Consider the following 17,913-nt stretch of genomic DNA (forward strand, 5'->3'; position numbering starts at 1 on the left):
CTGAAACTAGCTATATATCTTATATGTCTTATATATTTAATAATTAATAATTCAAAATTATGGTGATCTTAGACAAAACGATATGGTGTAGAAGGCTCCACCTGTAAAAATGCCTGAAGCCTCCGTGACAATATATATGCAAATGCATATAGAATGTGATACAACTTGATGTGGCTAACGAAAGGTTTTAGAAGACAAAGGCATGACGTAAACTGAATGTAGACAATATTCACCTGAGGCCTAAGATTTGAAAGTAATAAACTTGCTTTTCCACTCCCTTTGTTATGTTAATTTATTCATTAGGAAACTAAATTCCTCATAGGAACTATGCTGGTCTATTCATTAACTCACCAGGGAACCACCTAAGGAGACTTTAACACTTAAAGGGATTCGGACCAAATTAAAGAATGGTTCAGTGATTAACTCTGAACGTTTACAACTATGCTTAAGCCTTTATCATATAAGCTACTCTATGGAAATACAAATTACTTAGCATTTTGTTTTTTTGTATAAAGGAGATGAATAGTTGGAGAAATCTAAGATGATCTTGTGAAACTCCATTCAATTGACCAATAAAAGCATAATCAGAAAGGTAAGGAATGGAGGAACAGGGAGGAACTCAGGCCAGATCTGCCCTCAGAATCACATTTGTAGCATCTAAGAGGAAGATCCTTGAAATAAGCACATGTGACAGGTCAGGAACAGAGAGCCGGCTGAGCCTAATGCACAAGCTCTTATTTGGGTTTTGGTTTTGAAATGCTCAAACATGTGAACTCTCTGTGCAAAGTCACAGGAAATTTGGAGGCCAAATATCAGGAGGCACAAAAGGAGCAAAATGAAAGTCATCTGATTTTTAGCAAAAAGTGACAGGTGTTTCCTAAATTTCTATTTTGGGTATTTACATCTCACATATTTCTAGGTTCATTCAGGGGGAGGCAGATTGAATCTAGTATCACTGCAACACAATGCCTTACCATCTGGTGATATAAGAAAGGGCGTATATAGATTAGCTTATGTTCAGTGTCACCTGAACCTGAGTTCTATTAAAATCAATATGACTTTTTCATCCTTGCTAGAATACGTAGGGATGCGATTGTTTCCTATTATGATTCTTAGTTTGAATAATCTATGTGGCAGACCTCGCAATTGTTTATTTTTCAAAAGATGTGTAAACAAGGTATGAAGCAGTCAGGGCCACATTCACTGTGTCTTGGGAATGGTTGGTTGGTTCCAGGCTTGAAATGGCTCATAAGAGTTAGCTTGTTAACAGTCTGGGATATGATTTACCTTCTGACCTTGTCTTCCCTAGAGCCTAACATGTCTAAGCTCCCTAGGTTTTTGTGATTCAAACCAGACAACGAGAGTATGAACAGTGATTTCAAAACACTTCTTAATTAACAGAAAAGTGCTAGTCAAGTTGACCGATGGTGCTTTTCTGTTTTCAACATATTGAATCAATCTTACAGTGTTTGCTGCAGTTCGAGCTTGGGCAAACGCAGCGCTCTCCATTACTCACTTCATCCTCTTGCTTAGGCAAAACCCCTTTGGCTCCACTTTTTCATTTCTCATTCTGAAAGAATAGGTCATGTATAAGATATCTAGCTTGGCTACTTACAGAGCTTAAATTTTATAGTGTCTTCCTGAATCCATTCTTGCTATTAAAAGTTGAAAGAAACCAATACTGACCCCTATTACTCCTCTAGTCTGCTTTAGTATTCTACAGCTTCATTTGTTTCTCTCTTTCTCTGGTTAGTACTTTATGAGTGATTTCACTTCAGTTCCTGTCCACCCTATTAAATAAGATCAGTTGGTTCAACAGCAAACAAGAAGACCTTAATACTCTCAGGAGTTTCCCTCCTAGTTAACGGGATTGAAAAGAGGCTGCTAAGTCATGTACGGGGTAAGAGCTGGGACTGTGATAAATGCATGTAAGAGATATATGTGTGCTCGCTTGTTGGGATAAGTTCAAACTGATGTCATTGGTAGCCGTTAGAAGAGAACTTCAGCCAATGAGATTCTTAACTTTAAAAATTTGATCAGGAGTACTGGGGTTGCTAATTAGCCACAGGCCTTTAATGAGAAAGGTCATAGGAGAAGCCAAGAGTTTAGGGTCATTATTAGGTATAGCCTGTAAGTAAATGAGGGACATTACTTAGGTCTCTAGACAAACAGAATGGGCATCATAAAAGGAAAACCGAAAGCACCACAAGGGACCGGACAGCTCCCACTAAGAGATGTGGTGGCTGGGAATATTGCGGGAATTGTGAGTGCTTAGAAAAGGGAAAGCCTGAGTAAGTCACATATCATTAGATCTCAAAGATTCAAAGCGAGATAATATGGGGTAGCAACTATCAGTTCTGTGCCCAGGATGATTTAGCTATTTATGTGACGTTTAGTCAACAAACCAATAATTTTAATATCCACAGCCTCCTTGAACATCTAGTATAACTCTTTCCTTTCAGAGTTATTTGAAATAGCTCATGTAAAGCATAATTCCTTATGCATTCATTCTGGAAAAACACTGTTAGCTATTAGTGTTTAATTGTACATCAATATATTAAATTAAATGGCATTAAAATTAGTAATTCTTCCAAGTTATACATTGTAGCAATGGAGAGACTATGTGAAAAAGAGTCGTTAGCAGCATGGGAAAAGAGATATTCTGTTTAGGGTACATAAGAAGCATTTTCTATAGTAAAGGTGTTATTGCAAAAGCCTTTTGAGATGCACCATGTGCGCGCTCACACAGGCCCATGCTGATGGTAATTTGAGGACTACTGCATTATATGTGTACCAGAGGGTTTGCTATCATGACATACACAATTACTCGGTTTCCAAATCTATCTTGGAAGAAGGGACAGAAGTCTGTCTATTGGTGAGGCCAGTTCACATGCAAGGCTGTTGTTGTGTGTATACGTAAAGTAAGTGAGCTGTCAATAACTGCGCACCTCCTGCTTTAGGGGTTTTGGAATCCCAAAGCTTGCACTAACTTCTGTCTTCAAGAAATTTAACATCTTTGTTGGGATGTCTCCTGTGCCAACTCTTCTGTATCCTTTAGATAAAAAAGAGTGTTAAGTGTTCTCGACATAAAATTATTTCTCCGTGCAGTAATAGGCATGCCATTTAGTTAGATTTAAACACTGAGCAATGTACAAGCACTTCAAAGCATCACATTATACATGGTAAAAACAAAAATTTAATCTGTCAATTAAAATGAAAGGAAAATGGAAAACTAAAGCATCTAGTCCAACCATTCTGAAATATGTCTATATAAAAATACTGTGGATATAGTATTTCAGCCTTAAAGATCCAAGCCAAACTTATCGGCATATATTTATCACAGTGAGATAGACACATTCAGATATTAATAATTTAGATGAAAAATTAATTATGTATTTTGTCTCATAAAATCAGGTAGAAAGCTATTATAGTCAAATAAGTGTAGAAATAGAAACAAAGATTCCAAAGAAGACAAAGGTAAGAGGATGTATATGAAGGGTGCAATACACAAGTGCTTTAAAGTAGTTTAGAATACATTACAGAAATAAGACACATTTTTGAAGGTAAAGAATAAGACTGCAAAAACATTTGAGGCTTGCTTGTAATCATCGTCAATAAATATTAGCAACATGTAGGAAGGGAGAGCAAAGTTGTTTAAGTGTTTCTTTGTATGAACAATTAAAATTGAGGGCAAGCATCTTGATTCTGGAAGAAACGTATCTTTATGGAAATAAAGTTGATGTCACTAGAGTATGCTTGATGACTTCTTTCTTCTGAACTACCCACTAGCAGTTCTTCGGATTTCTTCTGCTCTCCAAGGACACCCACGGTCCTCTCAATCACCCATCACATGGGAAATATCACACAGAAACCTTTCAGAATTTTTACCTCTCTCCTGAATGCTAGGCTCCTTGCTCTGTCTCTGACCTACCAACAGGCTACATTTTCAATTACTGGGAACTCCCTCATTCTGGTCGCTTATGATCCAAAAAGCAAAGAGTCCAAGTAGGCTTTCTTCTATTCCAGCCACTTCTTATCTATCAGAAAACTTTATGGGTTCATCTTCAAAGATATGTTCAGAATGTGCCACCTGTCATCGTCTGCCCGTTCACTCACTATCAGCTGTTTGTATTTACTTACCAGGCTTCCTATAATAGTCTTCTAGCTGCCCAATCGTTGTTTGTCTTTATCTTTCCCATGATGCGTTCTTAGCAAAGTGCTCAGAACCTCTGATGGTTTCTGTATTGAGAGCAAAGCTAACATTTCCCAGAGAAGCTGCATAACTCTACACATAGTGTTGCTTTAGCTTGCTGGAACAAATCAATTATTGCAGCCTTTTCCCTCTAATACCCTTCTTAAAGGAATCTTTTCATAAGATCCATTGATAACACAAATCTCTTTTTTAATCTCTTCAAAATTTTTGAAAAGTGTCATTTTTTCAGTATCTGGCTTTAACCACTCTGGTAACATACCTTTGTGCTGCAATCTTCTTTTTTTCTTTAAAAACATTTATTTAACCTTCTTTTTTACACTCCAGACTTTATCCCCCTACCAGTCTACCCTCTGTTTCACATCCCATACCCTCCTGATGTCCCCCCATCCCACCCCACTATACCTCCCCACTGTTAGGGTTTAAATCTCAGCCCATGCCTGGACAGAACACACCAAGCCAACATGGTTCCTCATGGAGAGGTTTAATGAGAGAAGAGGAGTAGAGGAGAGGAAAGGAGGCCGGCCATGGGCACATGGAGGGAAGGGGGCGTAGAGAGAAGGGGCAGGGAAGAGGGAAAGAGAGAGCAAGAGGGGGCAAGCAGCCCCTTATGTAGTCAGGCCTAGGCAACTGTGGATGGAGCATACCTGGCTGTTCCCCGGTAGCTGTGGGGGTGGAGCTTAGATGGAACACCAACACCCACTCCTGGGGCCTCTAGCCTCTTGAAGGTTAGGTGCATCTTCTCTGATTGAACCCAGGCGCAACGGTTCTCTGCTGTATATGTGTTGGAGGGGCCTCATATCAGCTGGTGCATGCTACCTGGTTGGTGGTCCAGTGGAATGCCCAGTATATAGTCCACAAAACTCAAAAGGTTAACAAGCCAAAGGGCCCAAGTGACGATGCCTCAATTCTACTTGTGTAGGAAAGGGGTCAGGGTTGGGAGGAGGGGGAGATGATCAGGTATTGGGTGGGGGAAAAAGAACTGAAACCCTGAGGGCCAGCAGAAAAAAATGAAAACAGGCAACCTTGGGAGGTAGGAGGTGGGGGGAACCATCCAGAATGTGCCAGAGACCTAGGAGGTGAGAGACTCTCAGGACTCAAAGTTAGGGACCTTAGATGAAATGTCCTACAGTGGGGAGAGGGAACTTGTAGCGCCCACCTCCAGCAGAAAGACAGGGCATCAAATGAGGAATGGGATTGTCATCCCACAGTCAAAAACTCTGACCCATAATTCTTCCTGTCTGGAAGAACTGAGGGGATGGAAATGGAGAAGAGCCTAAGGAAAAGGAGTTCCAGCGACAGGCCCAAAGTGGGATCCAACTGAAGGGAAGGCCCCAAGATCTGACACATTATTGAGGCTATGGGGTGCTCACAAAAAGGGACCTATCATGACTGCCCTCTGAAAGACCCAACAAGCAGCTGAAAGAGTCAGATCCAGATATTTGCACTCAACCAATGGACAGAAGCTGCTGACCCCTGTGGTTGAATTAGGGAGAAGATGGAAAAACCTGAGGCGGAGTGCGACTCTGTAGAGGGACCAGCAGGCTCAACTAACCTGGACCCTGGAGATCTCTCAGACATTGGACCACCATCTTCTTTTTTTAAAAAATGTTTTATCAACTTAGGTTTTATTTCTGTATGGTTGCATATATGTGTGTGTGTGTGTGTGTGTGTGTGTGTGTGTGTGTGTGCATGCACATATGTGGATCGGAGAGGACAGTCCTTGACAGGTGGTTTTTACCTTCTATCACACGTGTCTCAGGGTGGAACGGGTCTTCAGGTGCTTTACCTGATGAGCCACCTCTGGCCCATCCTTCATTCTTCTCTATTAACATTCTTTACTGTTAATGTATCACATTTTATCTTTCCTGTATCCTACTATAATGAAGGCTCTAAGGGTTTGTGCTAGTTTTTCATTCCAGTTTTATATCTAAAGACTAGTAGAGGAATACAGAAGGCAGGTCAAGAAAAGAGGTTTCACAAGGTCATAGCAGGACAATAGCCCAGCAGGGGTCGGGGTGGGAATGAATAGAATGTGACTGTAATGAGCACTAATTTGCCCACTGCCTTTTGCTTCTCCTTACTGGAGTACTGTCCTCTCACAGAGGGCATCAGTTCAGCTAGGAGCTGCAACCCCTTAGGTACCTGGAGTGTGCAGGACAGGTCACAGCATAGCTAGCTCTGTGGATATCTGAGAAAACCCTCCTTCCCTCTCTCCCTCCTTCCCTCCCTCCCTCCCTCCCTCCCTCCCTTTGTTCTTTTGTTCCCTGCTTTCTTTCTCCTCTGGTTAAGTGACACATAACCATTCTGTAATCATCAAGATGACTTTGTGTCCCAAGAAATAAGGAGACAGAAATCAAAGCATCCAAGGTTCTAGAGATCTAGGAGACCCTTACACCAGTGCAGGACGCCTTATCAATGCACCCAGGCAGGACTGCTGTACCCGCACCTGGGCAGGGCTGCTTACCCACACACTAGGGATGGACTGCTGTCTCTGCACCAGGATTGGACTGCCTAACCTGCAACCAGGGCAGGAACTCTGCTTCTGCATTTTTTATGTGAAAGAAAGAGAAGTTCTCACTATGTTCCGTTTACATGTGCTTTCTCTAAAGGAAACTCAATTTAATCATTTAACAAACATGACAAATTCCTTATAGAAAATACCTAAATGAGAAATATGTATCTTAGAAGATGTCTTGCCATATTTGTGTTCTGGAAAAAAATTAACAGAATTAGAGGAATGGAAAGAATCACAGTCTATCCTTTTATATACTGGCAAAAAATTTACAGCAAAACAGCTTAAGATTAAGAGTGAGAGCTGTGAAGCTAGCTAGCTAGTCAAGGTTTAATCCTTGCTTCTTCATTTAAAAACTGTGTATGCTTGGGAAAATTTATCAACTCACAGATTTTCCTTCCATTATGTGAGCTAATATCTATAGAAACTTCACAATTATGTTAATGATTGCTATTTAACACTTACAGAATGGACAGCTGAGGCGTATAGGATTCTGGAACCTGTAGACATTATAGAAAATAATATGAGAAACCTTAGAAATATGTATGAACATACCCAACCACCAACTAGTTGTATTGCCGAAGAAGTAAAGGGACAAATACACACACACACACATACACACACACACACACACACACACACACACAATCACACACAATCACACACATACACACATATCTCTATCTGTCTGTCTATCTATCTATCTATCTATCTATCTATCTATCTATCTATCTATCTATGCATGGATAATTGGAGTGTGTTCGTGTGTGAGAGGAGGAAGCACATACAGCACATATAGTCAGTCCTCGTGAATTAGAATCAACTGAATTGCCTTTCAATGGGAGGGTGGTGAGTAATTTGTACTGCACTTTATGCTGAAGTATTATTCATTCACCAAATAATCAATTTGATGTGTATCATTTACCATGTAAAATCTCTATGATCTATGAGGGGGACTTTGCTGAGGTCAATGCAGGTAGAGATCCATGAAGAGATAAGAATGAAAGCCCAGTGCAGATTGACTTTCTCAACCTGGATCAGACTTCAGGGAGTAGAATGCCAAGTGGTTCATTGTCAGATTATTAAAAACACGGTACCACTTAAGAAAAGGTTTCCAGGCAACAGTCAGTCCAATTCCAGATGCACAATGAAGCTTAAGGTGTAACTGTATAGAAACTCCATTACAAAGTCCTTGTGACCATGAGAGTGGGTTCTATAGCCAAAAGGTCTAGAATCTAGTGTGGTCTCTGTCAGATAGTATAGAGATCAGCAGGCCATAAAGTACATGTGGCATTTCCCCTAAGGGTGGGTAACAGTCTAGAAAGGGAAGAGTCTGGAATAATCATTTTGGGGAATTTGGGTGATGTCTGTCTCTATAACAAAAGGTAGGAGAGCTCTGTCTCCACAGATAGCAAAAAAGGTTACCAAGTGGTTCACAGTATCCACCCCCCCCCCTTCTGGATGGAGTGCCGGGATTTGATTTTACCTCCTCCATTGAGGAGATGCCCCTGCATGACTGCCATTCCTGGGTCTCTTCCTGCTTCTTTATGAGTACAAGGACCTCTGCCTCCAACAGGTCCGCTGTTTACTGATGATAATACAGAGTCAGAAAACCCATACCCTGAATCCTCCCAAATGAGTTGAGGAGCAGGACAGCCAGTAAGGAAGATTCCTATCAGGGGATGGAGCACAGCTATCACATGTGCAGGGCATTGCCATGTTAAAGGGGTGGGGAAGGATTAAAAGAATAACTGCACTTTGGCAAAGTATGGCAATGGAAGGTAATGCTATATGTAAGATTACTGGCAAGAGGAGGTTCGGCTCATATATAAAAGCATGCAAAAATGTTTCCCAATGGGGGTAGTCTTAGGGAAATGAAGCCTCATGTTATTCTTCTTCCTTATAGTTCAACTTACCTGATTAAAAAAAAAAATGTATATTTTATACAATTAGGAAAATAGTGGTGTCCTTGTAACATTTAAAACATATAAGGGGATTGGGGTAAAATAGTAATTGTGATGGTCTCTGTGATCATGGTGTGTTCTGCTCCTGAGATGCTCATCTGTTGAGAGAAAAAGAATGTGGAAGTCAGAGGCGAATGTGGACGTCAGTGGAAGGGTGGTGAGAGCATCAGTCATCAGAGATGGCTGTATGCAGTCTGGGCTGTGCAGAGTGCACAAACTTCAATCTCAGATGGTACAGTGAGGAAGTGGAAGAGGGAAGATCTGAGAGATCGAAATGCAGACCAAATGAGGAGATCCTGGGCTAAGACACGGAAAGGCAGACCTTCAGCAGCAAGGAGGGTGGGAGTGATGCAGAGAAAAGACAGAGGGCAATGCAGACAGAAGGGGCAGGTCTGGATGTAAATGATAGATATTGCCGGCAGGTGGGTTGTGTTTTCTCATTCAGTTTTAAGAGTCAGGAACCGGAGGGGAGTGGCTGCCAGGAAAGCCCTCGAAGTAGGAAGAAAGACAGATGGAGCTCACTAGACTTGCTGGGAAGAAAGCAATCTCCCAGGCAGTGTGTGTGTGTGTGTGTGTGTGTGTGTGTGTGTGTGTGTGTGTGTGTGTATGTGTGTGTCTGTGTATGTCTGTGCACGCATGCATGCATACATGCATGCTTGCTCATGTTCAGTTTCTCCCGGCTGGCTGCCCTTAATGTTCTGACCATGCTGGACCAACAAAAGGTGTTGGGAACCCCTCCAAGTATTGAGAATAGCGACTCTATATTGGGTGTGAGCTAAAAGGAGAACTCTCCATTGTGCAGGGACGTCATGAAAGCACTTGCATGACACTGTTTAGCAACAACTCACTCTGTGTGTTACAGCGGGAGTGACCTGAAATAGAAACAAGCCGTGGCCACTGTTACACAAGAAAAGATCAACTCATAACTGCAAAGTATTGAGCAACTTTTCCATATGCGGAGTTGGAGGAAACTAGAATGTTTATGATGTAATTTTTGTACGTCAAGTACTTCAAGACAATTAGACAGTACTCAGTGGAGAAGATGAGCAAGCCTGATCTTGCACAGGAACTCAGGGAACAGGGCTATCTTGTCTACCTGAAGACCCTGTCTTCTCCATGCCATTAGTCTACTCCCTACTCCCATTCTATCAGCACTGAATGCTGCACTTGGACTGCAGCAGGAGACTCTGTGGCAGCTCAGTCTCTCCCCCTTAGCAGCTGTCCCTGCAAGCAAAACTCATGAAATATTCTGTAGAACTGTCTTCCTCATTTCCTCAACAAGATGTTCTCTGACCGTGATTATTTACCTATTGAGTCTTGGTTTTTATTTTTCTGAAGAACAATATGTCTGTTTGACTCACCAATCATTTAGCTATGATTATTGCAATACAGAAGGAACTGGCTAGAGACGGCCAGATATTCTGATGAACAGGAGGTTTTGCGGTTATAGGAGGCATCAAAGGACTGGTGAGCTGTCCAGCCATCCTTGAAGGACCAGTGGATGTTCGTCTTTACTAAGGAATGTGAAAGCAATGTTATGAGGGAAATGGGCATGTGATGAACATAGGATGATGAACATACCTACGAGACAAGGCAGTGAGGTCTGGACAAACAGGTCAAGCTAGACTTTAAAGTAGGAGTTGAATGTTGAGTAGGAGAAAGTTGGGCATCATCACCTTTAGTGAATGGAAACAGGGACTGGAGAAATGGACCAGCAGTTAAGAGCACTAACTGCTCTTGCAGAGATCTAGGTTTGCATCTCTAAATCAGACAGCTCCCCACTGCCTGTCACTCTAGTTTCAGGTGATCCGAAGTCTCCTGTAGGCTCATTGCACAGACATGGTGTATAAAACCTTAGGCACAAAGCAAGATGTCTCAGAGTGACAGCCGTAATGAGGGCAGGCCAAATGGCCTTCAGAGATAAGACAGTGATTAATGTTTTTTGTGGCTAATAGTGAAAGTTTGAAGCTAGGTGGGATTTGGGATTCTGAAGATGCCTTTACCACAGATGTAATCTGGAGGCGGCTCCTTCTTTCCAACCTCAAATCTACCTCTTAGAGTTCTGAGTACCATGACATTGTCTCTTTCAAGGCATCCTAAAGCCCCAGCAGTTTATCTGCTCTCTTGGGGGCACTTAGCTGGTCTTGCAGTTTCCTAAATACAGCATCCAAGGGCTTCAATTGCCCGATTGCAGACAAGCCATACTGTTTGCAGAAGCCCTATTCAGTATTCTAGTCTGGACATTCCTTCTAGGTTTGTAAAAATGTGTGATTCTTTAATGCTTTTGTTGGCATTACTGTACTTATTTCATAAGAAGTATTTTAATGCAACCTGGGCTTGGTGAGAGTGAAAGGTATACCCCATGTAAATGTTCCTCAGATATCTGCTTCTGTTTCTAGCACCTGCTTCAATAGCTTTGTCTATATATAGATTTATAATCCGCAAGGGAGTCCTGGGGGAGAGAAAGGAGATGCTGGTAATGAATAGCTGAGATAACAGCTGGAAACGGAGACCAGACCAAGAGGCTTGGGATGGCTCGTCACCATACTGATGTTTTCATGTTTATTCTACTGGAATTGTATGTATTTTTTTTTTATTGCAGGGACACCAAATTGCCACTAATTTAGTGATTCAAAACATCAGAAATTTATTGTTAGTTTTTTGGAGGCCAGAAGCCTGGATTGTGCATATGACAGGGCTGGCTCCTTTTAGGGGCTCCTGCTTCCCCTATACCTCGTGGCACCCCGTGGCTCACAGATCCATACCATATTGACCTTTCTCCCACTTTACCGCTGCACGTTGCCTCTGCCCACTTGTCACTTTCCTATAGCCCTTGTGATCACATTTAGGGTATCTCTAGACAACAAAAGAGAATCCAGGATTACCTCTCTGTCTCAAGCTCAATAATTTAACCATGATACAAGGTAACTTTCTACCACCGCAGTGGCAGTTATGTCTGTTACTAGACATTCTTCCAGGTATCATCGCTCAAGGACCTGGCCTATTTCCTTGTACAGGTGACTCGTCCTGAAGCAGATTTCTGGAATCTTCTACACCTTCTCCTTCTGGGTTTCTTTCACTGCACCAGAGTAAGTTACAGCTTTGCTCTATTCCCCTAACACACAGAGTGTTCCCCACAGATCATTTTGCTATAGATCCTGTCCTCTGGGAACCTTAGACCTGTGTTATGAGAATGGCTAGAGGTTTATCTAATTTGCTTTTCCCTTTATTGCTCAGTGGGAAAGATAAGTTCAGTTTCTAGCAGGCCATCTTTGACATCTTCCTGTTGCCTTTAGAATAAAGGTCAGAGTTTCTTGAGCTACAGTCAGGGTGTGACTAGACCTCGCCACCCTCTGCTCTCACCTTGTGGGTCTCTCTTATGCCAATCATTAAGGTGTGTGGAATTTGTTTTCCTCCTTCTCGCTGGTTTCAGTAAATTTCCTTTCTCTCAATTCTCTGCTGTGGTTGTACGTGTGTGCATACGTATGCTCCCCCTCCTTATCTTCCCGCGACGCCATCACTTCTCCTCACTTCCTTGCTATCAGAAGAACTCTTTTCCGCCCTCGATATCTCAGCTTGGAAGACACTCACACTAATTTATTGACCTCCTCTGATCAGTTTCTATATTTGAAGACTCAGCCCTGGCTGTCTATGTATCTTTTAAATGTCTCTTTTGTACAGTTATTCAATTTGCTGTTGCATATTTTTCCTTCTTCTACCACTTTCTTGCTAAACGGCCAACTCATTGAGGGAAATTTTCTCATTCACCTTGACCCTTTGCATAATACTTGACACGTGGAAGAAGGCACTCGGCTGGCATTTACTGATGAATAAATATACTGTGGGCAGGATAGGCGCTTGTTAAGAGGTTTCCTAACGTTTGCTTATTCACTTATCACCAAGATGAGTGCTGCATTTCTTGTTTTTATAAAGATCTTTAAAAAAAAACAACTTTTCTTTAATGATAGAAAACTTTTCCCATGTAGATTAGTTCCTTAATAAGAAACCTCCCAAGTACCCTTGGGATACTGTTATTGTCATCCCTCTGAATTGCAGGGCGGGAGAAAGCAATCTACCCACGATCCAGGATTAATGTAAAATAAAGGAGAATGAGAGGGTTCACAATTCGTTCTATGCTTTAATGATTTTTGTCCATAACAATTTAAAAAGACTGAGATCTGAGTTCCTGGAGGGACATGTTAGGTATGCGTGTGGATCCTCCTATGCCCTGGACACTTTCGTCTTTAAGGAAGGCGGGGAACTTTTCATGCTAGCAAATGTCGACCTTGATCTGCTACTAACAGGCTTTCTTTTGTCTGTTCACAGAGTGGTTTTTCTTTATTTTATTTCATTACACAAATTTCCTCTGTCTTGGTGTAAATGTGCGTGCTTTTGCTAGAGTTGCCCAAACTGAGCATGTGCTGGTATCACCTCTTTTTTCTCTAGTAGATAATTCTTTAAACGTAGAAAACTCTTCATTTTCAGCTCTGCGCACACGCTAACAAGGGTCTATTCTGCTTTCGGAACCTTTCCGGGTTGTAACAATGTGCGCCATATGGCCTCAACAAACACTCCTTTGCAATGCCTAATTTTTTTTTTCAGCCAGCTTTGCCTCTCGAATGTATGTACTCATGTGATTTTGCATATGCTTCCTTTCTGTAATGATCCAGATTCTTCGCTCTCGTCATTCCCTTTCACCACTGCTTCAAGGTCTTTAGCTTCAGCAAAAGACGGCAGTGTCATCTACATATTTGAGGTGTCTCTGGTCCTTGAGTCCTTCTCTTTATCTGTGGAAACCTTGAAAGTTTTCTCAAGGCAGGAGGTGAAGAGTCTTAGTGAGATAGCACCTATTAATTCTACACTAGAAACTGACCTTTACCGCCTAATTTTCAAGTTAAATGTGACGGTACCGCGTGTGAAGATGGTTGGGGCACTTACCGTGCCGGCCTTCTATTGCTTCTTTTGCCAGGCTCCCTACAAAGCATCGGTTTCCATTAAGTCAAAATTCTTTTCAAGTCTCACAAAAGCCTTACAAAATGAGTTGTTTATTGTCTATTGTTCAGCCTGCTCTGCGGTTTGAAAGCAAATAAAACATAATGCCTACTTTAACTACCTATACATACTGGATTACATCAGTTGTTACACGTTGTTTATTGTCTATAAAAGGATGGATCTCTAATTGAACTTCTGGGCTAAAGATAATATTAATCAAATAATTAATTAAGAAGCAGCAATACAAATAAATAGATGTTGACTAAGGGCATGGTCAGACTTCCAAATTGATTCAGCCAACACTATTACTCAGTTCGAAATGCAAGCATGAAAAACCAGCAGGTGATGAATAGAAGCAATGAAAGGACAGGACCTCTAAACATGCTCATAGAAGACAGATGTAATGACTCTGCAGACGGGCTTCACGGACACCCTCTCATGCCTCTGCGCTTTCTGTCTGGGTTGGGGACTTGTTGAGAAATTCAGGGCAGAGTCTTTTCCTCCCTTTTGCTTCCCCCTCCCCACACCGTTAACTGTTAATTTTCCCCCCTTGCATCTTGTTTTCCTTTACTCCTGGCTAAGGTTGCTGTGAAGCAGAATTCTAGGCTAAAAAGCTCGGTATCAGTAGTCAAGAATGGAACATTGTATATATAGAAAGATTGAAGCTCTGTAGACGTAGTTATTGCCAATGTATTACTAAAAAACAATAGTCTAAGACAACAAATATAATGACTTCTCAGTTTCCTCCAGGCAGAAATATGGCTTCTACTTAGCTGGACGCACTTGACAAAGCTATTTCATGTCAGCTAGAGTGTCTGTCTGTGTGTATGTGTGTGCAATTATGCATGTAGCTTTGGAGGTCAGAGGTTAGCCTTAGGTATCATTCCTCAGGAACTGTCCACCTTAGACTTTGTTGTTTTATTTTGTGTTTTAGAGATAGGGTCTCTCGCAGTGAGCCAGGGTTATTACTTAGGTGTGTCTGGGGAGGCTAGTGAGCCCTATGGATGCTACCTTGACTTCCCCTGATTGGGATGACAAGCAACGTTGCCACCATTTCCGGCTATTTTACTGGTTTACTTGGGTCCATAAGCTCAAGCCAAGGTCTTTATGCTTGAGTGGCAAGCACGTCCCTGGCAGAACTATCTCAGCAGAATAAAAACCCACATCTAACTCCACATACCCCCTGGGCAGAAGGTCTGTTTTTCACCACAGGAGCTTCTTGAAGGGCTTTCTCATTCGGTGGTGGATCATTTCCCGTCGGTGTGGGATCCAGGAAATTCTGAGGGTGAGAACTTAGAGTGGCAGCTGTAGTCTCTTTAGAACAAATCTTGGTTGCATTAGTTGTTCAGTGTACTTTGCTCTGTAACAATGAAGCAAACAGTCCTAATTCCATTCAAGGAGAGGACTGAACAGTTGTGTGGTCTGGGGTGTTTGGGGTCATTTTAGAGGCTACATACTAAAAGTTCCCAAACCTTTTGTGTCCTTAAAACAGAATTTAAATTTGACTCATTCTTTTGTAGTAAAATAGGAAAAATACCTTTTTCTGCTATAACACATTAATGAATATAATAATCTTCCTAGGAATGGTTGCCATTCCCTCTCTGTAATCCATAGCCTGCGTTATTTGTTTTTACTCAAATCCTATTCTCCAACTTGGTTCACCTACAATGCTTCTTTAAATGTATTTAGCAGCGTGTCTTTCCTTCGTAGCACTGTGACACACATCCAACTGCCCTTCATGTGATTTGTTAAATAAATGAAATGTGTCAACTCTGTCAAGAGGTGCCTCTTCCAGCCCTGAGCTCCACCTTGCCTTCCATCGACCACTCTGGAAGATGAGATAGTATGGTCCCCTTGTCTGCTGGCAGGACCCCTGAGGTCATCTTGTCACACTGCCTAGACTGTCCTTAGGAAAGTTCCTGACTCTTGCTGTGCTACATTTCATTCCCCTGCAAACAGCGGCAGGGTCGCCCTGGGAGTCAGTGTCAGTGGACACCATGGAACGTAGAAGAGCATTTGCATCCAGCTGACGCAGTGATTACTGGATCACTTAACGTTCATTGGCATCTCTCATTCCTCCATCACTGTCATTCCGCCTCTCATGGTATCTCTCTGTGTGGGTGACAGATAACGATTTTATCCCAGGTGGAAGAAGTCAAAACTTCTGGCTGGCAAGAGCCACTCTTCTCTCTCCTTTTATTTACCACTGTAATTATCTTCAAATTGAGACCACATCTTACTTCTCTTAGGGCTCCTCTGCAGCATGAGATCAACGCACAACTTTTTATCATGCAATCATGCAATATTTTTGAACTTCAGACTAGAAATGAATAGAGATCATGGCCGTTCTGTTTTTGTTTTTTCATTTTTTTTAACTGTTAGGGCTCCAGTCATGCAAAACCTTTTGGATTAACATTTTTGGTTTGTGTTCATTTGGTTTGTCTCAAGTAGAGACTCTCTACTAGCTCATCCCTACCCCCTATCATTATCTTCAGTAGCTTAATATGGTGCCATCAGACCATCTTCTACATTGACTTCAGTCCTGAAAGCAGACTTTTCAGATTAACCTGGGGCTGACTAAGTAATGTCCTGACTTCTTACATATGCTTTTGGTTTCCAATCCCAATCCCACTGGAGCCTTTTATACTTCCTTCTGATTAGCAGACGTGTATAATTCAATTAATTTTTACTTTTTTCGTGAACCAAGACCCATCAATAAAGTTCTTTTCAGCCTAGGTGGTAATGCTTGGGTCCTAGTGAGTAAGACACTAAGCCACACAAATGCCAAGGAGCCTGAGACACCACATTGTCTTAACAATTTCCAAGACCACATTTCTCCAAGTCCTTTTATTTAAAGGAAAATTCTGCCAAGCCTCCACTTGGAGAATGAAACCTCCAGGAGATGAGACATGATGCTGAGCTTGAGTAAGCATAGAATAAGAAAAAAAATTAGGGGATTCAGAGATATAACAAGGGAGAAAGCCGAGAGCGTCCAATGATTTATTTTCAGTGTTTTAAAAGGAGAAGAGAAGATGGCGACTAAATAAAAACTCAGCTCTTCCTTTTGTTGTAAGTCTATAAACTATGGAGCATGCTTAGATGCTGCGTTTAGAATGTGTTTAGAAGTGGAATTCATTAAAATATTTTATAGTTCAGTTAGTGTTGTTTCAGAAAGGAACTCCAAAGAAAATTCAAACAAGAGCATTCCTAGGTGTTCACGAAAATGTGGGACCAATTTTAAAATAACTTATTTTACTAAAATGTAAAGTATAAATTCTCATTTGGAATTGGTTTCCACCAGCTGTCTTGGAAGTATTTATGATTATAGCATACAGCAAGCTAGAAATGAATAAAGCAGTATGATTCACTATAAGATATCTTGAAGATTATGGATTTCCATTTGGGATTGTATTGGAGACACATTTTACTTTGGGCTATTGTGAACACATGCAGACCCACAGTTAAGACTCCGAGTGTTGGAAGACATGCAAAACAGAGAGAACCGGTACAGTGATGCCTCCTTCCAGCACCAGAAGGATCATGTCCTTTACTGTTCTGATATAGGCATAGAGCACCTCAGAGTCTCACCATTTGCTATCCCAAGACTGCTTCATGTCCCTTGGTGGGTATCATTCAAGTATGTTTAGAGAACCTTTGTCTATTGACATAACTTTGAAGTTCAAGCAACACCAGAGACAAAGAATGACCAAGCTACCCAAGGAAACATGGCTGAAGAGATTGATGCTGCATAAAATGGACAGAACTTTCTGTTAGCTGAGGAGGGCACTGTAAAGACTGAGGAGAGAGGGAGGGAAGCATGAGGACTTCACCATTTGCCTGTAAGTTACTGTGGAGAGTAAGAAGTTATATCATATTACTTCACAGCAGGACGACTATGGATAGCGATGATGCCTGTCATATTCAAAAGCCACAACTTCACAGCTTTTGTCATAAAGAAAAGATGTTTAAGGAAGGGAATAGGTTGGTCCTGAGTTAAACGTTGCATAATATAAATATAAACATGAGGATATTAGACGGTTATCCCACAAATAGGTATAATTGAAGTAGGAGAAAAAGAAGGGCCTAAAAAATAAAAGAAGTTAAGATAAAGTAAGAGAAATGTCTTCAGAGGAGCACCTCCAGTTTGCTTGTAGAATATAATTTCAAATGAGGAATGTGTTGATAATCATTTACGCACTGGTTTTGCAGGTGCCATTTCTCTTGTTTTGCTT

The sequence above is a fragment of the Rattus rattus genome, chromosome 4 (genome assembly GCF_011064425.1).
Source record: "Rattus rattus isolate New Zealand chromosome 4, Rrattus_CSIRO_v1, whole genome shotgun sequence".
Lineage (NCBI taxonomy): Eukaryota > Metazoa > Chordata > Mammalia > Rodentia > Muridae > Rattus > Rattus rattus.